A 25,090-nucleotide genomic window follows, 5' to 3' on the forward strand; every position below is an offset into this window, starting at 1 on the left:
GAGAGGAAGAGGAGGACGATGATGAGGAAGAGGAGGACGATGACGAGGAAGAAGAGGAAGCAGATGAGGAGGATGTCAGAGAGGAGGAAGATGATGACGAAGAAGGCAGTGAGGAGGATGCAGAATTCATGGTGGATGCCCGTGAGTTCTTCGTGGTGCTGTTTCAGTTCCTGTTTTGGGATCTCATCTTTTCCCTTCTACACTGTGTCTATTATAACGCTCATATCCCAGCCCCACCCTATGCAGAGCGCGTGGTGGTCACACATTACTCCGGGGAACCCAGGGACCTGGGAGAGGAACAGGTGCCCTGGGATCTGGAGGAACCCACAGAGGCTGCTGCATCCCACAAGGCAGAGGAAACAGCAATGGAGGTGGAATTCCCACAAGGTGAGGGTGAGTCCTGGGAGGATTCAGCCTGTGTAGTTGAGGGGGCCAAAGCTGGGGAGTGGCAGTAAAGTCCTTTGGCCCTCACAGCCTCTGTTGGCGCAGCTGGCTCACTTGCAGGCCATGCTCAGCGCCTGCCTGCAGTGGTTAAGCAAGGGGTCACTGCTTTAAAGAAACTGCAGGTGGAATATGCACAAGTAGAAGCCCAATTCTATAAAGACCTTTACGATCTTGAGAAAAAGTATTCCGCCTCCTACCAACTTCTGTTTGATAAGAGATCTGAGATCATAAATGCAGTGTATGAGCTCACAGAAAGAGAATGTCAGTGGGAAGTAGGTATTCAGGAAGCAGCTTGGGAGGAAATGGAAAAAGAGTATGAAAGCAAAGGGCAAACAGAAGGCACACTCCACTTTTGACTGACAGCTTTTACAAATGTAAAGATTTTTGGTAGGATGATTGAAGAAAATGATGAACTTGTACTACAGCACTTGAAAGATACAAAAATTATTTGTTTAGGGGTTGAGAAACCAATAAACTTCACCATAAAATGTGTATTTAAGTTAAACAAACATTTTTCAATGAAGTTCTGACAAAAACATAACAAATGTGATCAGACCCAGATGATTCTGATATCTTCTTCTCCAAGGGCCATAAAAAATTAGCAGCACAGGGGGTAAGATATAGTGGACAGAGAGGAAAAACGTCATGGTGAAAACTATCAAGTAGCAGAAATGTGAGGGCCCTGAGTGTTTTACCAGCCAGTAGGAAAAGTGCCCAGCTGTTTTCTCCCCACATATTTCTATTCTCCAGATTCTCCTGAGGGTAGAGTACAGTATGTTGCTACTGAGTATAAACTGGGATTTTTTTTTCTAAGAAATTCTGATTCCAAAGTCTGTATTATTCTCCACTAAAGAAGCGACTGATTATGAGTATGAAAATTCTGATGGAGAGGCTCAAGAAACTGGAGAGGAGGAGGAGGAGGAGGAGGAGGAAGAGGAGGAGGAGGAAGAGGAGGAGGAGGAAGAGGAGGAAAATGAAGAACTGATAGAAGGACTCCAAAAGGACCTGGAGGACTCGCTGCCCAGGGAATCCAGGTATTTATGTATAGTCTTTAGTATTAACTAATTATTTCTGACATATACATGTTACTAACAGCTTTAGGTTTTTTAACTGTTCTCTGTACACCAAAGAAAAAGGTTGATAAAATTTTGTTTAAAAAAGCAGTTTAATGTTAATAATGTACTTGCATACTAGACAAATAGAAGGTAATATATACTGAAATGTAAATCATTCACAGCTACAAGTCCTTTATCCTGTAGCTATAAGATTACTAAAGATGGGAACCAATATTTATTTAGAGAAAGGTTACCAGAAAAAGCAGCAGCAAAGCAGCTGGGCCACATACTAGCTGGGCCTTAATCACTTGGCCACAGAAATGTAGTCTCTTGTACTAACAATGTCTTTGAGAAGTTTGACAACTGGTAAAAAGTTAAAGATTCCAAGTGAGACTACACTTTGTGATTAATACATAAATATTAGTTCAAGTTAGATTGTTATATTTCATATGACATTCAAAAGAAAAAAATTAGTATTATTCATCACTGAATTGGTTAGTATGTTTTAGCTTGTGTGTGTATACACACACACACACACACACACACACCTTTCTCTCTCTTTCAATTTTCATATCTATGGATGTCTGCTAACAGCCTCATTCTCATTTTATAGATATGGAAATTGAGGGCCTGGGAATATATATGTTTTGTGTAAAGAGAACAGGCTTTTAAGGTGAAAAGATTTATTTAAATCACAAAGTGGCCTCTGAAGGAAAAAAAACAAGAATTGGTAGTGGTGGGCAAGAGGGCAACAAGGTTGATATGATCTGATGATTGATGCCATTCAATGTATAAGCACCCTGATATCCAAGGGTCTGTGTTGCAAGAGGAAGGTGTTTTGTTTTCTTTTTATTGAGACAACAGATGTACATGGGATTAACTCTTAGATTTAGAAAGTTATTAGAGCATGTTAATGGTATACAAGTGTTCATTGTATCTTATTTCATCCTACAGTTGAAAGGCATAGAAAGAAATAGATGGAGAAAGAAGAAATTAATTTGTTCTTCACAGATTTCCCAGTTTCCAGTAGCCCAAAACACTGTATTTCCAAAGTTCATCACACAAAAATGTTATCAACTGACCTCTGACTTTACTCTTATCTTTTACAGATATATTTGACAGCATTTGTTCATGTTCAAAATAAAAGTTTGTTTGAAATGAATACACTGTAGATGTTTTTACATAAATAACACTGATTGAAATCTATCATTATATCTTTTCTTTTTGTTTTGGCCCACCATATTAGGATGAATCTTTCAACTATCTGGTAAGCCTATTTTAAATTATTTTATTGCAGGCACGTTGGCCAGTTAGCTAAGTTGGTTAGAGCATGGTACTGATAAATTCTTTCACTGCAGCCCAAAATAAAAGGCAAAGTTATAAACAATTTGTGTAATGACAGAGATGGAGATCTAGCTTCTATTGCATTTTATTAAAACAAACCAAAAAATGACCCAGCTTGCCTGGAGAGCAGATGGTACCAATGGGCTGCCAGTGACCATCAGCATCAGCTGGAAACTTGTTATAAGTGCAAATTCTCAGGCCCCATTCCATGTCTATTGAATCTGATTCTGAAGGTGGGCTAGCAATCAGGGTTTTATAAGTTCTCCAGGTGCTTCTGAACACACTAAAGTTTGAGAACCACTGGTTTAGGGCAATGAGGGAAAATGAACTTCACCTACAGTAAAACCATCCTTAATTCGCTCACTTGGTACAGTTGCAGGTAAACTGAACAGGGCAGTAAAGTCTGGACTGGGGAAGAGGCTACAATTCTCAGAGGTGTGACATACAAAGACCTTATAAGCGGGGGTATGTTCGTTTTCTGGGGCTGCCATAACAAACAAACTGGCTTAAAACAAAAGAAATTTATTTCCTCAGTTTTGGAGTCTAGAAGTCTGAAATCAAGGTGATGGCAGGGTTGGTTCCCTCTGGAGGCTCCGAGGGAGAATCATTTCCATGCCCATCTTGGTTCATTTGTGTTGCTATAAAGGAATACCTGAGGTTGGGTAATTTATAAAGAAAAGTTTATTTGGCTCACCATTCTGCAGGCCATACAAGGAGCAGGGTGCCAGCATCTGCTTCTGTTGAGGACCTCAGGAAGCTTCCACTCATGCGGAGAGGCAAAAGGAAAGCAAAGTGGAGCCGGTGTGTAGAGATCACATGGCCAGAGTGTGGAAGCAAGAGAGAGGGGGAAAGAGGTGCCTGGCTCTTTTTAACAAGTATTTCTTGCAGGAACTAATAGAGCAAGAACTCACTCATTACCATGAGGATGGCACCAAGCCATTCATGAGGATTCTGCCTCTATGACTCAAACACCTCCCACCAGGCCCCACCTCCAGGCTTGGGGATCAAATTTCAACGTGAGACTTGGTGGGTTCAAACAAACCGTATCCAAACCATAGCAATGCTTTTCTCTTAGCTTCTGGTGGTTGCCATCAATTTTTAGTGTCCCTTGGCTTGCAACTGCATGACACATGATTCTAATCTCTTTTTCCGTCTTCACATAGTATTTTCTTTCCTCTGTGTCTCTGTCTTTGTGTCTTTTCTCTTCTTTATGAGGACACCAGTCATACTAAATTAAGGGCCCACCCTAATCCAGAATGGCTTTATTTCAAATTGACTGCATCTGTAAATACTCTTTCCAAATAAGGTCACATTCACAGGTTCTGGGGGTTAGGACTTCAACATATCTCTTTGGGGGACATAATTCAACTTACAACAAAGAGCAAATATTGAGTGATGGCAGTGAAAAATGGATAAGGGAAAAATCTAGTTCCAGAAGGATATAAGCATTATGATACTATGAATATGGAATTTAGAAACATGCAAAACTATCATTATATTGATTATAGTTTCATATATTTGTAGTAAAGGCATACACAAGAGTGATACATACACACATAACATGCAGAAAGGTACGTATGAGAATAATAAACACCTTATTTAGGACAGTAGCCAAATTTTGAGGAAAGGGAGAATTTAATTGGGGAGGGGTACACAGTGGGCTTCAACTCTATTTATAATCTTATGTTTCTTTAACATGAATGGTGAATGCATGAACGTAGTATTCCCTATACCTTTCTATAGGTCTGAAATATTTGCTAGTAAAAAATAAAAAAGAAGAAGTGGGCCTAATATATGGAACCTGTCAAAGGCAAATAAAGTTATAGTTGAGCCGGGCGCGGTGGCTCACGCCTGTAATCCTAGCACTCTGGGAGGCCGAGGTGGGCGGATCGTTTGAGCTCAGGAGTTCGAGACCAGCCTGAGCAAGAGCGAGACCCCATCTCTACTAAAAATAGAAAGAAATTATATGGACAGCTAAAAATATATAGAGAAAAAATTAGCCGGGCATGGTGGCGCATGCCTGTAGTCCCAGCTACTCGGGAGGCTGACACAGGAGGATCACTTGAGCTCAGGAGTTTGAGGTTGCTGTGAGCTAGGCTGACGCCACGGCACTCACTCTAGCCTGGGCAACAGAGTGAGACTCTGTCTCAAAAAAAAAAAAAAAAAAAAAAAAAAAAAAAGTTATAGTTGACCAGAGTAGAGGATCAGAGAAGGGAAGGGCCAGGGGTTTAAGGGTACAAGGCCTTGTTTCTACATTTATTAATAGTTAAGCCTGCCTGGATGCTTACTAATAAGCATCAATACCTTATTCTATATTCTATGGTAGCATATCTCGTATCTTGGAGTATATTAACATTATTTATACATGTGTGTCTATTTCCCCCAACCTCTATCTCCACCTATGAATGGTTGGGACTTTAAAGGATTTTATTTATCTATCTTTCCTAAAACACCTAGGACTGTGTTGTCTTTTTAGTATGTACTTGATAAAGGTCTGTTAAAATAAAGTTAATGTATATATCCACAACCCACTTTTGTCAATAGTGTTGACATTTAACAATGTATTATCATGTAGTAACACACAGTGTTATTTATGGCTAGAACCCAAAAAGGCACAAGGCCTTTTGTCACCTTTGTTTAAAATTAAAAAGCAGTCCAAATCAGAATTATCCATGCAATGTCATCTGAAGACCCTTAAATTGGTTCTGATTGGTTCATGACATGCTGGTAGTCTATCTATCTATTAAGGGCTCTATGTTTTACTAGGAATCTTATTGGGTGCTATGGTTTGAATATGTACCCTCTGAAGTCAGGTGCTGCCAATGTAATGGTATTAAGAGACTGGGGTTTTATAAGGTTATTAGGCCATGAGTGCTCCTTCTTCATGAATAGGATTAGGTGCCCTTATAAGGGGCTTGACAGAGAGACTTGGTTCTCCCTTTCCTTCTGCCTTCTGCCATGTGAAGAAGCAGCAAGAAAGCCCTCACCAGATGCTGGTACCTTGACCTTGAACACTCCAGCCTCCAGAACTCTGACGAAATAAGTTTCTGTTCTTTATAAACTACTCACTCATAGGTATTTGGTTATAGCCGCACAAAATGGACTAAGATACTGGGGTTCACTCCATTAGACAAAAGGCACATACACAACTCTCTTTGAGAAAAGACCTTTGGGTGTTGGGCTTCTGCTGAGACTACTTAGGAACAACACCCTTAATCTTCTTAGAAGCCATATTGTTTCACTTAAAGGTTCTCTGAGGTATTGCCCCAGTCCTTAACAAAGGATTTTATAGTTGCATCATTGGCTTCATCTTTATACCATATTTTCCTGGAAGTGTTCCAGATTTAATTTTTTGTTTAGATGCCCTTTCTTAAACTTTAGCATCCTTTGCCATTTGGAAACACAGAGGATTTTGAAAGCAGCAAGTTATATCTTCATTTTGTTTAAACTAAAGTCTGTCCTTTAACTTTCTTTTCTCACATTTTGCTATAAACAGCAAAACAAAACAAGAAAATCCAGGCAGCAGCTCACTCCGATATTCTTTGTGGAAATATCCTTTGTTATATCACCCAGTTTGTGGATACATTTTTTATTCCCCACATCACTGCACTAAATAACAAGGCATCCCTTTCCTCCAGTTTCTAATAATGTTTTCTTTACTTCCCCCTAAGCTCTCATAGGCAATCTCCACTATGACTATCAAGTTTTCTGATAACAGTCCATTCCAAACATCTTTGACCTTCACTAATACTCTGCTCAAACTCTTTCCTGTTTCCCCCTCTGCCCAGTTTCAAAGCCATTCACATTTTAGGTTTTTATTACTGTAGCACCCTACTCTTGGTGCCAAACATCTATTTGAATTATTTATTGCCACACGACAAATAAGCCCTGAAATGGAGTGGCTTAAAACTACACATAATTAATTTCTCACAGTTTCTGTGGATCTGGTATTCAACAGTGGCTTAACTAGGTAGTTCCATCTTTGGGTATCTCATAAGGTTGCAGTCAAGATACCAGTTGTGACCACAGTCATTTGAAGATTTGTATACAGAAGGTTTGCTTCCAATCATATGGCTATGGAAAGGATACACTGGTATATCATTGGCTGTTCACAGGAGGTATCAGTTCCTCACCATGTAATTCTCTCCACTGGGCTGGTTAAGTATCCTCATGACATGTGTCTTAGTCCATTTGTGCTTCTATAACAAAACACCTGAGACTAAGGAATTAATAAAGAACAGAAATTTATTTCTCACAGTTCTGGAGGCTGGGAAGTCCAAGATCAAGGTGATGGCAGGTTCAGTGTCTGGTGAAGACTTGTTCCTCATAGATGGAGCCATCTAGGTGTCCTGACATGGCAGAAGGGACAGAAAGGGTAAAGGGGGATGAGTACTGTATCCACTTATGGCAGAAGAGTGGAAGAGAACAAAAGGTCTAAGCTAGTTCCCTCCAGCCCTTTTATAGGGTGCTAATCCATTTATGAGGGTGGAGCCTTCATGACTCAATTCACTTCCCCAAAGGCTCCACCTCTTAATACTACCATAATGGGGACTAAGTTCCAACATGAATTTCTGAGGGGACACATTCAAACCATATCAACATGATAGCTGGCTTACCCAAGAGTGAGCAATTCAAGAGAGGGAAAGATGGAAGCCACAGTATCTTTTATGACCTAGCCTTGATGTCACACTCCATCATTTCCACAATACCTTATTGATCACATAGCTCAGCTCTATTAAATGAGGGAGGACACTACACTAGGACATGAACATCAGGAGGCAGGGATCACTGGGGCAACCTTGGAGGCCAGCTATGCCAGTGCCCATGCTGACCCAGTTGTTAAATACAGTACTGCTCTGAGACCCAGGCTCAAAAGGGCTTGTCTTTGGCCCCACATTTTAGAGGCTCCACACCTGCCCTCTTCCAGCCTCACCTCTCTGCAAGCGGCCAATAGTCCAGTGTGTGGAGACAAGGCGATGTGTACACTTAGAGCCTGTGCTCCCTGCCCCCAGTAATGCTTCAGGTACCTGGGGCCCTGAATTTGCTGCCCAAGTGGCCCCAAGCCCCAAGAGGCTCCTCTTCACTGGGTCTGTGTTTCTGAGGGTTGAATGTACTGTTAATGTATATACTCTCAGGACTGAGAAGTGACCAAGAAGTGGTGGCTGAGGCCAGGCGCGGCGCGGTGGCTCACGCCTGTAATCCTAGCACTCTGGGAGGCTGAGGCAGGTGGATCGCTTGAGGTCAGGAGTTTGAGACCAGCCTGAGCAAGAGCGAGACCCCGTCTCTACTAAAAATAGAAAGAAATTATCTGGCCAACTAAAATATATATAGAAAAAAAAATCAGCCGGGCATGGTGGCACATGCCTGTAGTCCCAGCTACTCAGGAGGCTGAGGCAGGAGGATGGCTTGAGGCCAGGAGTTTGAGGTTGCTGTGAGCTAGGCTGATGCCATGGCACTCACTCTAGCCCGGGCAACAAAGCAAGACTTTGTCTCAAAAAAAAAAAAAAAAAAAAAGAAGTGGTGGCTGTATGCAAGGAACAGGGGCAAGTGGGTTTCAGTATCCATATATATGCATATTGAAGCCTCTTGAGGTGAGGAATGGAGCTTAGAGTATGTAGAGAAGTGCTGGTGAATGGGGGACCTTGAGGCCTGGGATGTAGAACAGGGGCCTAGGGTGGTGGCTTTGCTTTCTCCGCATTTCTGGAACAGAACTTTGAGGAGAACAAGTATGGTGGAAAGACCCTAAACTGACCCACAATAATCCTAACCTTCTGACATTTACACTCTTGTATAACTCCCTCCACTTGAATTGGGCAGGATCTGTGACTTTACTCTAACCAGTAGAAAAAGTATGGCAAAGGTGATGTGATGTCACTCTTTTTATCGTGCCATAAGATTTTACACACACACACACACACACACCTCCTTTGTGTGGTAATTTGTCATGCAGCAACAGAAAACCAATGTACTAGGCTCAGCAGAGGGCAGCCCTGAAGATTCCAGGTATCCAGATGTGCAGATATGTAGTCTTGAATATCATCTAACCATTCCTGACTTATACCTGCTACTGACAGACTTTTTTTTTTTTAAGACAGAGTCTCACTCTGTTGCCTGGGCTAGAATGCTGTGGCGTCAGCCTAGCTCACAGCAACCTCAAACTCCTGGGTTCAAGTGATCCTCCTGCCTCAGCCTCCTGAGTAGCTGGGACTACAGGCATGTGCCACCATGCCCGGCTAATTTATTCTACATATTTTTAGTTGTCCAGATAATTTCTTTCTATTTTTTTGGTAGAGATGGGGTCTCGCTCTTGCTCAGGCTGGTCTCGAACTCCTGAGCTCAAGCAATCCACCCGCCTCGGCCTCCCAGAGTGCTAGGATTACAGGCATGAGCCACCGTGCCCGGCCATTACTGACAGATTAATGCTTTTAAATTTTCTCAGTAAACTAAATAAGAAAAAAATGTTAAAGTATACGTGGTATTCTAAATTTGAAACTGGTCTTTTTCAGGTCATTAAGAAGGTCATGTTAGCAGAGATAAGGTATTTTATTTAACATTTATTAGTTGATTTAAATGTCACAGATCATATAGCATGTAGACCCCCAAAGGAACTCATCCTGAACCCTGCAAATGTTACACAAGTTATAGGTGGTCCAGTTTAAATATTTGGTGTACTACCCTTTCCCCTTACTCCCTGTCATACTTTGTTATTTAAGCACATAAACAGTGTTGTCCCTTGGTTTGGAAATGGCTTCTTCAGCTTGATCTCACAGTCCCTCTTTCTGTAGGGCTTGGACCAACGGGCCTAGTACCTGGGCAAGGCTTAAGTATTATATAACCACAAACTATCTTTTCCCTCTACCTATGCTCAACTGTATTCACCCTCTCTCCCACATGTCTTGCTTTCTCCCCATATCACATGCACAAATCCTTTTACTCAAGACTAGTTCTCCCCCATGCTCATAGCTACCCAGAGGCTACCTGCCACCAGCTGGATCAGGTACCTCTGTGTGGAGCCCCTTTATGCTCAGCACAATCTTTCTTAAGAATACTTTGCTTCTCTGACAGCGCTCAGGCCTGAACTGTCAATGTCCTATTTGATTTTTTTCCCCCATTACATATAGACTGAGATGAGCTACAGAATAATTTCTGTTTTTATAATTTAGTTTTTCACAGAACAAAGACCAAGGAAACTATGAAGAAGCAGGAAATTTGTCAAAATGTTCCTCTTGGAGTCTCGATATTCTTAACCTCTTCATTAGAAAAACAGAGTTATGAGTGCAATGTGCACCATCTAGGGGATGGATACACTTGAAGCGCTGACTCGGGGGGTGGGGGGCAAGGGCAATATATGTAACCTAAACTTTTGTACCCCCATAATATGCTGAAATAGAAAAAAAGAAAAACAGTTATATTGCTAACTTTGGAAAAAGAAAATATTAATGGGGGATTTTTCAGAGTAAGAATACCTTATATTTATCTACTCTGAAGAAAAGTGAAAGGATGAGAAGTATAGCAGCTGGCATGCCACAATCATCTGGGTAACAGTATCAATCCAAATAAACTATTTGCCATGAGCATTAGAAGGAAATATAATCATATCTATCACCTACAGAGACCTGAAAATGTTCCCAACAGCATCCTGGTTTGTCACAGTCACTTTGAACTCCATTGACTCTGCTGGGCTATATTGATCAAGTGGAATAGCAGCTTGCGTGGCAGCCTGGGACTACTGCAGAGCCTTTTTTGTTCTGGGACCTGATCAAAACTGGCAGCCTCTTAGGTTACCAGTAAATGGGTAGGATTTGCACCTTTGAATAAGGTATATTTTGCTTTCAGAATCAACAGAAGGCCACTAGTCATAGTACCTATTGCTTACTGGTTGTTGAAGCCTGATGTAGTAACTTGTCCTTCCTATTAGAAGGGATTTTCAATATGCTCAAGACCTCTGGAACCCTAGAAAATTCATCAAGGAAGCTAGCTCCTGAATTTTTGTGGGTTTTATTTCCCACCCTATGGCATGCATGCATTCTATCAAGGTGTCTAGTGTAATCGCTACATTCTGTCCATCAGGTCCAATCAGCATGATATCATCAATGTAATGGGACAGTGTAATGTCTTGTGGAATGGAGAGGTGATCAAGATCCACTGAGGACTAGATTATAACAAAGGGCTAGAGCACCGATATAGCCCTTCACAGTGTCTCTGTAAGATTATCATTACTACTGGTTCAGCTCTCCTCCTTATTACAGTAACTTCCAACACTTTGTTTTTGTTGATTGAATATGGCCACTTGGTCCCTGTCACCCTAAGATCACAATATCCTTATTGGATTCAGAAAGCTCAATTTAATCCAGTAATTCTGACTGTGATTTCTACCATACGGAAATTATCCATCACAGAGTACTTACTGGAGAAAATCAACACATGCCTCAACAGCTTGTATGAATCTTCTGTGCTGGGGGATTTTTTTCCACTATCCATTAGTAAAGGCCATAGAAAGCAGTAGTGTACTACAAAGTAATGAGGGCATTTTATTACTATCATATGTTACAAAATATTACAAGCAAGTGATATAATGTTTATCACTGAAGTAAATGAGGCAGAATTAGTATAAAGAAAGGACAAGTGAAGGTGTCACCAAAGTCCAAAGAAGGAGGAAAGGGAGTTTGCAATTGAGGATGTCTTTGGGAAGAATGATCCAGGCAGAGGCACCAGCTAGCAACAAGGCTCCTTGGCAGGAGCAGGCCTGGCACATTTGAGGAACACCAAGGAGGCCAGATTGACTGGAGCTGAGTAAATGAGGGGCGAGTAGTAGGAGAAGAATTCAGAGAGGTGATAAGGAGGCCAGATTGTATAGGGCCTTACAAGGCCATTGATAGAATTCTGGCTTTTACTTTGAGCAAAAAAATGCAAAACTATTGCAGGGTTTTGAGTGGAGGAATGACACAAAAATAATAGCAAACACACATGTAGACTTTACTCTGTGTCAGACTCTGTTGAAAGCCTTAATACATTTAATCCTCACAGCATCACTTTAGCAGGTAGGTGTCATTTCCATGACCATTGTTCAAATGAGTGAACTGAGACAAGAGAGATTAGAAAATTTGTCCAGGGATACGTAGCTAGTATATGGAACTGCCAGGCTACAAAGCCAAGCAGTCTAGCCTCAATGTCCATTCACTTAGCTGCTGTACTGAGTTGCTTCTTCTAATGGATCATCGGTTTTAAAAGGCTCACTTTGCTGCCATTAAGTATAATGTTCAGAAATACCATTTATCAATTAAGTCTGTTGCTACGAGCTTGCCACCAGTGCTACAAAGAATCACTGTGTCAGGTAAAGCACCAGATGAAGTCTGCGGCTTGAATTCAGGGTCTATAGGTATATTGTTTGCAAAATGCCCATCTTTAGTTAGCAATAATGGGAGACTACGAAGCTCCATGAACCTGTCCTTTCACAGAAACACCAATAAAATGAAAATAAAACTGTCAGAATCAACTTTTCAGAAGTCTGGAATATAATCAGAGGATTACAGTAACCAAGTGGATGCTGAATCCAGAGAAAGGGGACAAACATGGCAGGAGACTTTTGTGGCATTTTAACTTAGCTTTGATCTACTCCCTGGTGTGATGGCAATCTTAAAGATGGCAACTATTTGAAAGGCACCTGGTTCCAGAAGGAGCAGAGTAGAACTTGTTTCCAAAGAATTATGTTTGTCTATTTTGACCTGTCTGAGGGTTCCCTGAAGGACAGGGCACTTGCCTTTGTTTTGTCTAACTTTGAACTCTCTCAGCATGGGAAAAATGCCTAAAGCAGAGAATGTTCCTCAAAAATACTGAAAGGCAAATGAACAAGCCACTGGCACCTGGGGCAAAAGACTACAGTTTGAGTAAATAACAAACACACTGACATCCTGTGAAGAAAAGCTTGGGAGAGAGTTACTTTCAGGAGAGTGGGAGCCTAGTGGCGGGGACAATTGTAATAATGATGAACTGTTCTGCTGTATTAAGCTCTACTCATGCTATAAGAAACAACCCATGGTTAACAGCCTGGGTGACTTCAGGACAGAGATGGTTCATTCCTGTCAGCATCTTCCTCAGCACTGAGCACAGTGTCTAGCACATAGTAAAAATTCTGTGATTTTTTTTAATAAAAGAAATCAATGGCCAGATTAAAAAATAATTTATGCCTGGCAATATGATTAATAAATAGGTGCTGTGGAAATAGAATTTACCATGTAATCAGAATCCTTAGGTTCTAATCCTGATCTGTGGACTCCATGTGTGGCTTTGTGTACATTTCTTCCCTCTTCTGATCCTCACACATATCTGAAAAACAATGGGATAGTCATGGAGAGGGTAATGGATAAGGTGATTTCTAAGGGCATCCTTACTCTCCTGATGTTTTATGACAGGAGTTACCACATCCTGACAAATGATGGATCAATCAAATACATGGAGTCAGAATATGGCTGTGGAGCATGCCATCATGGGATCCAAGTTCCAGTCTCTGTCACAGAATGTGAAAGAGACAAGATGCCTCAGAATCTGCAGCCTCAGGGAGAAAGGCAGTGGCCCCTGTCATTGTTAAAACCTTGTCTTTGCAATGCTGGGCGGTGGCACTGACTGAGGCTAGGGGCCAGTGTATCCGGAGAAATGCATTACCCTGATGCAGAATCTTGGCAGAAAAGAGGGAAATGCCAAAGACCCTGGGAAATGGAGGTAAAAATAAAGATTAAGTCAAGACCTTCCTTAGTTTGTAGAACTCTAGGAAGTTGGAATTGGAAGGGCCCTGGGCATTCATCTAATTCAACTTCCTAATTTAAGGGACAGTAAAACATGATCCCAAAAGGGGAAGAAAACTAGGCTAATGTCACACACACGGTACATGACCATATCAGAACCAGATCCAGGACTGCTGATTTAAAGTCTGGTGCCATGGCTATGCCTTTAAATCAGAACTCACTCTCCTCTCCTCTCCTCTCCTCTTCTCTCTCTCTCTCTCTCTCCCCCCTTATAGCTTATAAGAGGATAATTCCACGAATAATTTAGAATTGGAAGAAAGGATATAAACTGGGCAGATCCTACAAAAGAAGGAAGCACATAATTTTGCCTGCAATTTCAAGGGATAATCACACCCTAGTTTAAGAACCCTTATAGTATAAGATGTCACAGAATCCTCAAAGCTCAGGACAGGGAAAGATTCTGTCATTGTGTCTATTCTTACTGAGTATCTCTTACAGCTCTGCTGTTTGACTATTTTCTTTATTGGGAAGTTTTATGATATTCTCATCACGTCAGCATTGTATTGCTTTTACCCCAAAGCTATTATGATATCCAGAGCAGATTAGATGTGATGTAAGATTTAAAATATATTAGGAGAATTAAAATAGGCCAAATGAAAGTATGTTACTAAGAGTGACTCATATTTTAAGATTGTGTTCATAAAAGATGTCATCCAATTCAAGCATCTCTGGTCATTTTATATGCAGCATTTAAACCAATTTTCAGTTAGATTTCTGATGTCTTAATTATAAAATATAAGACTCTACAAGTTATGTCTGCATCTATTCTACGTGGTATTTCACTTGATTATTTTTCTGGTGCTCTACTTCTCAAAACTTCTATAATCATTCTAGATTCATAGGAACAAAGGGGAAAAGATGTAAATGTGGAAGGACCTCCCATAAGGGGAGAACTGCTGAGGTGGAGGCATCTTTTTGTAAAGCTTGGCAGTGGATTCATGGAAATCCACCTGAGTTTGGCAAGGTAAGACAGAGTGAAGATTGACACAAATTTGTAAGTTTGTGTTCCAAGTAGCCAGCCTGTGGAACTCTATTTCTTAAATATGTACATCTTTAAAAATCAATTGTTTTTAATAGCTTCATTGAGATGTAACAGACATACAATTAACTGCACCTATTTACATTTAATTCATAGTTTCTACTAAATGATCAAGTCACCATTTTTCACCTGAATTACTGCAGTAGTCTCCTACCCAGTTCTCTGCAACCAGTCCAGCTCTCTCCAGTCTATCCTCCATAGTGTCACTACAGTCATGAGTTACAAATTGACGTTATTTCCCAAAACACACAAAATAATGTTTAATCCTCTCTAGCTGTCATATAATGTGCTACATTATCTGCGCCCTGACTACATTTCCAGCTTCTTCTCTCCATTTCACGTTCTACTCCCTAGTCACTTTGAATGATGTGCCATTTCCTGAAGCTCTCTCTTGCTTTTCTGCATTTACTCATGCTGCTCCCCCTGCTCACCTCTCTCTTGTTTCACCTGATTAAACAAATTCTGCTCGTGCTTTAGGACTCACGTAAAATACCACCTACATTTTCTGTCATTGTTTTTCTAGTGAGGTTCTGTACCTAGGTGTTCCCACATCACTATACAGCAATTCTCTTACCATACTGCAATAGATTGCCTATTTGACTGTTCTTATTGCCTGTGGACTTTGAGAGCAGAGTCCTTAGCACAGCAGTAAATAAAAAAAAAATAACATTTTAAAGAAATGAATGAATGAAAGTTGATTAGTTGACTCTTTCCAAGGCAGAAATATTGTGGTGGAGTAGAAATAAGAAAACAGTCACTCAACAATACTTGTTGAATATTTACTACTGCCTTAGGGGTTGAAAAAGTAGAAATGAATAAGATACAGGCTTTGACCTTAAGGAGCTCAAAGTCCAGTAGGAAATAAAATGAAGGCAGCTCTGGCAGGCATAAGTCTAGACTCAGTAAGAGAAGCACTAAAGTGCTTAACAAGTACTGATGATTCTTAACACATTAACTGCCATGTGAGTTGTATTTAACTCATGCTAGTTTTGAGTCTGGGGCCTCGTGAAGCATATGTAACTCACACACCTCTCTACCTTGGGAGCTGTGAGAACTGTTTTTCAAGTTGCATATAACTCACACACAGAATACAATAAGAAATCAATTTTTCATTAAATTAGAAAGGATCATTTTGTTTTCAAAGTTTTTATTCTATTTTCATAATAAAACACCATGGCCCCAAGGAAAAAAATTTTTTTTCTAGTGTGGCAGTCAATGTGTTGAATGGAGCAATAGAGGGCAGAACACTGTTGGACTTTTTTTTAACCTTTAATCCACTCTTTTTCTAAATATATTTCCTGAGTAAACATATTTGGAAAGAAAAATGTCTCCTAAAAACAGTCACTATCAGGAAGCCAAAAGCAATTTGCAATAGAATGTATTAACTACTCTAAGATTCATTACCAAAAGTCAAGAGTTGAAGCAGGGGAGGCTGGAGAAGGGAAAAAGAGGGAGAAGGATAAGGAAGAGAGGGTGAAAGAGGCACTCAGTAAACTCAGTAGAATTTGTTATTTGGCATCATCTCCTTCCAAAAACACAGATTCAGGTCCTTGGTTTGATTCTTTTGCTTTTCTGATGGTCAGGTCCAAGTTAAAAAGAGAGTAACTAAGGAGGCTAGCTTTCTTTATTTTCCGGGAAGAGTGTAGTTTGAGAATGGGTGTTTCTTTACTTGCTTCTCAATGCTTGTTCTGAGTTAAATAGCTTAACATGTACTTTCCTAAAGCTCTTCCAAGGCCCCCAACTCTGATACTTCATCTGTATATATTTATATTCAAATTGTTTTATAAGAAAATTTATTTCTCACGAACCTGTCTCTGATTTCTACCTTTGTTGTCTTGATATTAAATTTGGGAGGAAATTTTTTGTTCTTGGCTTTATTACTCAACTTCTTAACCATGTTAACTCAATATTGTCAAACTTAAAATTGTACTTTTCTCCTTCTTGTGAAGGATTAATCCACTGAAAACCAAAACTGGTTTTGACACTGATGTGGTGACTGAGTTACTGCCTAATGTAAAATTAAAAAGTACTGTATTTGCTTTGCTTTTCTATATAAACACAACTAAAATCATAGTAGATATGTGAAAAACATGAATAAATTTCAAGTAGAATTGACAGTCCCATTATTTCTGGTCATGAGAGAATCTTGGTGTATCTTTCCTTACTCAAGGGTGGGCTTATTGTATTCTGACCTGCTGGCTTCAGAAGGCCCAATTCAAAAAGTAGCCTGCATCTGAGAAGAGCCAAAACATCTTCTATGTTGGAACAACACTTAACTTATTTGCTGGAGTTGATCTTGTGGACTTTTTGACTTTCTGAGTTCTGAATTCTATCTGCTGATGAGCTTGGACCTATAGCACCTGCTTGCTCCTCCTTCCATTTCTTAATGTCTCTAGACTTAACTCTAGGCTCAGCTTGAACTAGGGTTTGCCATAGTTTTATGCACAAGTAGGCTCTTAGTACTAGGGACTTTCAGATACTCCTGTCCCATTGCCTTGGCATGACACTCTCTCTAGGCCCCGGTAGGGAGTAAAATGACATTGCCTTCCAGAGTGTGCCTTGTAGTGCTCTTGTGGGTTAAGGTGTACACCATGAGCAGTCCCTTACCAGTACCTACCCCTACCATACCATTCTGTCACTAGTTTGCCTGGTTCTCACTGCCACTTCCAGTTTTTAGGACTGCCCAATATCTTTTCACCCTAGTAGGGTCAGAGTTGAGCTTCTAAATATCACTTCCATCTAAATTATTTATTCCTTGTCCTTTACTATTTCCTGCATCTTCTGAGAGGGAGATTCACTCCACATGGCTGAGATGGCCTACACACTCTTCATCTAAGGAAACAGCCTGAATTATAGTGCAGTTATTAAGAGTATGGGTTCTAGAGCTGGATTTCCTGTGTTTGAATCCCAGCTCTACCTCTTAGCAGACAGTATGAATTAAGCCAAGTTATGTAATCTTTGTGTCTCTGGTTTTTCATATGTAAAATGTGGATAATAACTGTGTATATCATACATGATAGTTGAAGAATTAAATGAGAAAAATCATGTAAGGGTTTTAACATAGTACCTGGCAAATGATAAATGCTCAATAATTATTAGATATCATTAGTACTGTTAGCTCAGTATATCAAAGAGTTCACTCCAATTCTTCATACACCAAATAGAATGAGTTGATCAAATTCTTCCATTCCAGCTTAGAGTCAATTAGGCTATGAGGAATGAGCCCATGCAAATTATTTAATATCATACCCTAGAATTAGAGGAGCTTAACACTAACACTAGTTGTGTTAAGCTGGGGGAATAGGCATAGGAAAAGTTTCTCTAGAAGTGTCTTTACTCCAAATATGTGCCACAGGGGCTGGTTGCTGTACAACCAAAAACACAAAAGCAAAACCTCCCAGAGGCCTCCCAGATAGCCTTCCAAGAAACCATATTTTTATGAATATTTTGCTCTGTGGAGTCTTAGAGCCCCAAGGACTTAGTGTGTTCTGAAATAGGTGATTAGGATGAAAGCCTCCATGGAAATCCTATATACACTGTGATTTGAATCCTTACCCTGAGAAGAGAGAATCTATATTGGCCTTGAGTGTTCCCAGTCAGTTCTGTAAGATATTAGGTTTGTAGGACTGCATTCTGTAGCCCAGGTACCTCTTTGTGGCTATGGGAGAGATTGTTTGGGGGTCTTCACCTTTGGACCTGTCACTCTCCCAATATTTGGAGTTCTTCTAGAGATATTTTAAACTTGGCATTCTCCATAGTCCCTAAGACTCTTAGACACTGGCAATATTTGGAGCAGAGGTCCTACTCTGTATGCATTATCCCTGGTACCAAATGACTTACCTAGGTCTTCATACCAAAGACTTCATAAGGAGCATGCTACTTATCTGAAAACTCAGGGTACTATATATGTTATTCATGTTACTAAGTTACTACAGGGCCAAGTGTTTGTGAAATAAGGTGAATGAGAGGAATACTTTCAGAATAAAAGAGCCAAGACATTTCTGCCACCAAACTCAATGGATCACTGTGGCAGCCACAGAGGTGTGCTGCTTGGATCTCCCTCCAAGCAATAACTTGCCATTTAGAAAAGAGTGAAGTGTGCTGACAGCCTTCAGCTATTAGTGCTCAGGATCCATCTCAGCTTTTAAGCCAAAATCACTGTTCCTGGTTCCTGCGTAAGACTGTTCCTGGGCAGGCCTCAGATAATATCTAGCAAAGTCCTGGCCATTTTTTTTCCCAATGCAGGATTCATCTAATGAAAAATGTTTGTTCCAGAGCTTCCCCATTTGATGGGCTGAGACTTTGTTAGATCTGCACTGAAGTCTGAGGTGCTCTCTGCCCAATCCTGTTTCATTCTTCTTTTATTTTTCATATATGCCCTCTTATATTCCTGCATTTCTTAGTGTCTGCTTCTTGGAGGACCCAAATGTCACAATCACCTACTTGTGATGTAAGCACATTTCAGAGGTAGTTGATATATTTGTTGCCTTTACCCCTACCCTCATTCCTCCTACACAAACATAAATACATCACCAGCTGTTTGTACAAAAAAAAAATGAAAAAGTGTGTTCTTTCATACTGATCACTATACTCAATTTGCTGTTATAAATAAGTGCTTCCATTCATCCCTGAATTATTCAAACATTTTTGATAGGTGAGATGGTTGACAAAAACCTCCACGGTGCTTATAATCAACTCCGGGTAAACAAAGGCAATACACAGAAGATAGCATTTTTCCTGAGATATGGACTCTTTGCATATAGTGCCATGCTATTTGTGCTTTGTAATTCTCCAGGCTTTTCCAACAAAATTCCAAAGGATTTCATAAACCAGCTCAAAAGTATCTGTCAGGGCAATATCTTGGTCTTTTCCATTACATTAGGTGAGCATGACTAGCAGCTGCAAACTCTACTATTAACACAATACCTCTAGAATGACCACTTAGATGTTAGATGTGAAACCAGAAAAATTAAAATGTGAAAATGACTCAGAAAAGTGGAATCTCTGAGTTATATCATCTTGTCTAATATATTTCAGATGAGTTCTCAAATAGTGTCCTCAATTACAATTAGGATCCTCCAATACATATGAAGAGTCCAAAAATTCTTTGTTCTCCCTTTTTTCCTCACATTGTTCTATGTGAATAAAATCAGCCCTCAAAGTCGCATTCCAAAAAAGGCTCCCAATTCAGCAAAAAAGGGCAGGGGATTTCTGATTCTAAAAGACCCTGGATGCTCATGCCATTGATAGCCAGTATAAGGTGGCCTTCACCTCATTTCAGGAATTCTTGAGACACGAAAATATACTTGAACATCAACATATGCATTTTCCTCTTCTGTGCTTCATTGGATTTTACCTGAGACCTTCTCCAACCCCATCCACAGCTTTAGGGGAAGTTGTCAGCATTTAAGCAGAGAACAAAGGTATCAAAATCTTGGCTCCTGAGTTTTCCAAAATCTGTAAATTCAAGAGTAAAAGATTTTGAAGCATTTGTAACCTAGTTTTTCTTCTTCATTTGCTCCAGATTCTACAGACTGGGGAGGAAAGAGGGGGGTTAGGAGTGGAGTCAGAAAGGGACTCCATCAAGTTTCACTGGGGAAAACCAAATCAATGGCCCGCACCAGAGAGCCAGGTTTCAAGGAACCCATTGCTCACCGATGGAGCATCTGGCAGAAACCATACCTGCCTACAACCATTCAGTAACCCAAACCCCTCTAAACTCCTGGACACCTGAGCAAGGTGGAAAGAGAAAGAATTGTCTTGGATACCTCTCATCAAATCAAGACTGGTGAAATACCCATTGCTACAAGATTTGCTCTTAATCTCAAGTCATCATTGCAACAGAGGCAAATACCATCAGGTGATCCATTGGAATTGTTATGTGAGGATCAGGAACTCTCAGCCATGCTTTTCCATTACCATTAATAGCGATGAATCCAGGTGGAATGACATGAAGTCACCTGAAACAGGATGTTCTGGCCATTAAAACTGGGTTTTGAAAACAGATACACTGACTTAAATACTTGCTATTTGTGGATAACTTCCAAATTTCTTTCTCTTGCCTCAACCTTCTAATTTTATATAGCTGCCGGGCGCGGTGGCTCACGCCTGTAATCCTAGCACTCTGGGAGGCCGAGGTGGGCGGATCGTTTGAGCTCAGGAGTTCGAGACCAGCCTGAGCAAGAGCGAGACCCCATCTCTACTAAAAATAGAAAGAAATTATATGGACAGCTAAAATATATATAGAAAAAATTAGCCGGGCATGGTGGCACATGCCTGTAGTCCCAGCTACTCGGGAGGCTGAGGCAGGAGGATTGCTTAAGCCCAGGAGTTTGAGGTTGCTGTGAGCTAGGCTGACGCCACGGCACTCACTCTAGCCAGGGCAACAGAGCGAGACTCTGTCTCAAAAAAAAAAAAAAATTTTATATAGCTACCTTTATTAGTCAGGGTCTCAGCAGGAAACATATGGCTCTCTCAAACTGGATAATTTGAGAAAGATTTATTAAAGAGAGAATTTATTGATGTGCAGACTGGGCTTAAGGAAACCAACAAGGTTCTCTGGTGGTATTAACTGCTGTGGCCCTTAATTTCTCTAGGTATGACGGAATGAGAGGAGGGAGAAGTTACTAGAACCTAAAGGGAGATGGTAGCCATATGGAGAGGGCTGCCTGACAGGAGTTGTGATGTTCTATAGAGGGGCACCACAAATCCCTGGTGAGTTAGCAGGGCAGTAGCTAGGGAAATAAATACTCTGCCCTCATTCTCCTCTAACTTCTCCCTCTCATCTCCTGGAGGATCCTCCCATTGGCTGAAGCCAACTTGAAACCACTGGGCAAGTGGGCCCTCTGAGGTAACCCATGCAGGTCAGATAAGGGTAGAGAAGTGGGAAGCGTAGGTACAGGCAGGGAGCAATGGAAAACATTCAGCACAGGCAACTTAATAAGAGTTAGAAATATATGTAAGAACTTCCTGGAAAGACTTGCTCCCTTGGAGAATTTGATAAAAGTTATGAACCCTCCCACCACCACCAATGAAAAGCACAAATAAATATAAATATTTGATTTTTGCATGATTTCTCAAGGCAGTTTCAGCCCCTGTGGCTTCTCAATAGTGTACCTGGGAGTTCCATATATACCAAGTTAAGAACCCCTTACCCTGGAGAGCAGTATGTAGGAATATATGCCATCCTGTAATAGTTTTTATTTCCTTAGTTTTTTTTCCCCCTACACCTTTGGTCAACTATAAGTGAGCCAACTAGATCTATTCTTTTCTCAGATTTGCTGAATCTGAGCTATAGTATGGAGTTTGAGTAGCAAAGCTCTAAAGGAGACGCAGACAGAAAATATGGCATTGGCCATGTGATTATAGGTTGCCTAGCAACACTGGCTGGTGGGCTCTCCTTTCTGAAGCTTCTCAGCAGAGAGAATTGGTTTTTAAAAGAGATAGAGAGAGAGTGTGTGTGTGTGTGTGTGAGAGAGAGAGAGAGAGAGAGAGAGACAGGGAGGGACAGGCAGGAGAAGGGGGTAAAGGTAAGAGAGACAGAGAATGAAAAGCAGAGACAGACAGAGACAGGCAAATGAGAGAGTTCAGTAAACAAAGAAATAAAACAAGTTATGGGATAGAGTGAGAGCAAGTTTAGGGGAAAGGGGAAATGGGGAGAGTTTCAGGGGGTAGGCTGTGAGATGAGCTCAGTTAAGAAAAGAGAAAAGGCAGAGAAATAAAGGTTGAAAAGAGAAATGTCCAAAAAGAGGTAGTGAGGGGGTAATGGAGTGAGTGGGAGTAACTCCTCCTTCCCAAGTCCCCTCACTGATGGCTGTGGTGTTACCTTCACAACAAAAGCTACCCAGTCTCTTTTTCTAATTAATTTTTTTTCTTACAAGTCAAACCCTCAGTTTCAGCATAAGAAAGAACCAGGTATTATTAACACTACTGGGTCCACAGCATTACTGAGGCCAGTAAAGATTCTTTTATAATATCCACAATGATGACTCATCCCCTAAAGCACAGCTTTTTACATTTTTCCAAGTGCTTTCATAGCTGTCATCTCATGGGGCCCTCACTACAGCTGTAAGGCAATGAAGGGATTGTCATTACATCAATTACACACATGAAGAAACTAAGGCCCTGGGATGAAGAGTGGTTGCCTAGGGCCCCACATTTAGTAAGGTTAGATCCAGGACTCAGCACAGGTGACAGGATGAGTAAGAGCACGGCTGTGAGGGCATGGCTGTGAGGTATGGGGTATGTTTCAGGACTTCAAGTTCCAAGGCTAGGGCTGGGCTGCATTCTCTGCTTGGACTTTCGAATTGCACACTAAGTGTGGTGGACCTGATTGGGAGGCACTTGTTCTCCACCACCGGCTGAGATGGGAGCAGAAGAGCTATTGCAAAGTCTCAAACCCAGTAGGGGGCTTATTCTTTTTTTTCCCCTTTAATGTGCAAATATGTTCATCTATGCCTTCAAGAACAGAGTTTAATTGACTCAAGTGTGCAGCCAGTACCCAACAACCCCTTGAGATATCCCTGGGCACCCATGCTCTCAGGAAATTTTTGTCTCTCTCGTTGTCAGATAATCACCAATGATTGCAAAAGATCTCTTGGCACAGGGAGGGATATTTGAAAGATGGGGAGTAATTTGTGACTAGGATCAGAAGGGTTGAAGAGACAGCAGTTAAGTGCTGTAGAGCAACTGAGTGGTTCCCCTGTCATGCCTCTCCAATGCTTGAAAGCTAGGATGGAACAAAAACAAGCCCAAGTCCTCTGTTGGCATTAAGCTTCTCTCCTGCCCTTGTATCCCCCTTGTCTTCTCTATCTCGTACCTATTGACAGATTAAATTTCCAAAAATGTCACTCACTTGCTCAGCAACCTTCACTAGTTTCTCCATTCATTATGGTGTTATTATAGTTTTGTTACCTAGCATTCAGGGGTTGCTTAGTATTGCCCCAAACTTCCTTTTCAGCTTTATATCTGGCTATTACTACAGCCCAGTTGTCTGAAAAACTGGGCTACCTGGTTCTCAAACATACCCCATACCTCACAGCCATGTCCTTGTTCAACCTGTCGCCTCTGCCTAAAGCTTTCTCCTCCTTCCAATCAGAAAGTGGTTCCCACCAATGTCTCCACGTAGCACTTGGCTTTGGAATGTGTCAAGTTGGCTAAGACAAACTACATTTTCCAGAATTCCCTTTTCTGTAGATTCTGGTGGGTCACAAAAGAGATTCTTGTGGTAGTTTTGCAAGGCAGAAAGGAAGTAGCAGTCATTTTATAGCTCATAAACACTGTTAACATATCTCCTGGCTCATCTTGTTGGTATAAGTCAGCAGCCAGGGCTGCAACTGCTCTACCTTCCTCTGGATCCTGTGTCAGCTTCTCTGACTTCTGGACTAGGTTGTATGTTTACTTCAATGACAAAGGGCCCCAACTTCTCCAGGACACCCATACAATCAAGGTCAGAGGCAACGAGAACAGACATGTTCATCCTGTGAGCTCTAGTATATGCCTGTGTGCCCTACCTTGTTCTTGCTCTCACCCACCTTACGTTCATCTTTCCTTCTCTGTTGCCCAACCTGTGGACTTTAAGATCTAAAATCAGATGCAAAGACAACAGCCCTATAGAATCTGTTTAACCAGTCCCACGACTGTCAAATTCATGTATTAATAAAATCTCTTTGTAGTTCTACTTCTCTGATTCAACTTGAATGTAAGCTTTTTGAGGGCAGATGCAATGCCTTGGATAAATTTTGACAAATTTTATAGCTTACAAAATGCTTTCACATTCATCATTTCATTGAACTCTCACAACCAGGTCCACCACACACAATTATGCATTGACCAGCATTAGTTTCATCATCCTGGCATTCGAGTTCTGATGGGACTGTCACTCCTCCCCAGAATTGGGCAATATGACAGTCTTGGTCACTACAGCCATTTGCAGTAGACTGCACAAAGATTCTTATCCTCATTGTTCTCATGAGAAAATGTGAGCTGGGGAGAAGTTACTTCATCTGAATGATGAAGTAACTTTCCTGGTGTCATGTAATAAATAGGAGGCAGAACCCACTGGCCACACATCTGTTTATTTATTAAACAAGGGATCAAATCTTTTATTCTTGATCTATGAGGATAAAGCATAGGTGATGCTCCTTGTTCTCCTACCTTTCCCACCTATCATTTCCTTTTGCCTTCAAAGTCAGTTATGAGAGAGGTGACAATAATGTCTGCCTTACCAAGAGAAACACCCATTCCACAATGAATTGGCATTTTCCCTTTTCATGGCAAGAGCGTGCTCGGGACAAAATGGTGAAAGCCACCCTAATTGAGGAAATGTCAATACAATGGCATAAGATCCAGACAAGGGCTTATCTGAGCCTTTTCCTGAAAAAGATATAAAGTCCTTGAGATTTTCA

The sequence above is a fragment of the Eulemur rufifrons genome, chromosome 30 (genome assembly GCF_041146395.1).
Source record: "Eulemur rufifrons isolate Redbay chromosome 30, OSU_ERuf_1, whole genome shotgun sequence".
In the NCBI taxonomy this organism is placed as follows: Eukaryota; Metazoa; Chordata; class Mammalia; order Primates; family Lemuridae; genus Eulemur; species Eulemur rufifrons.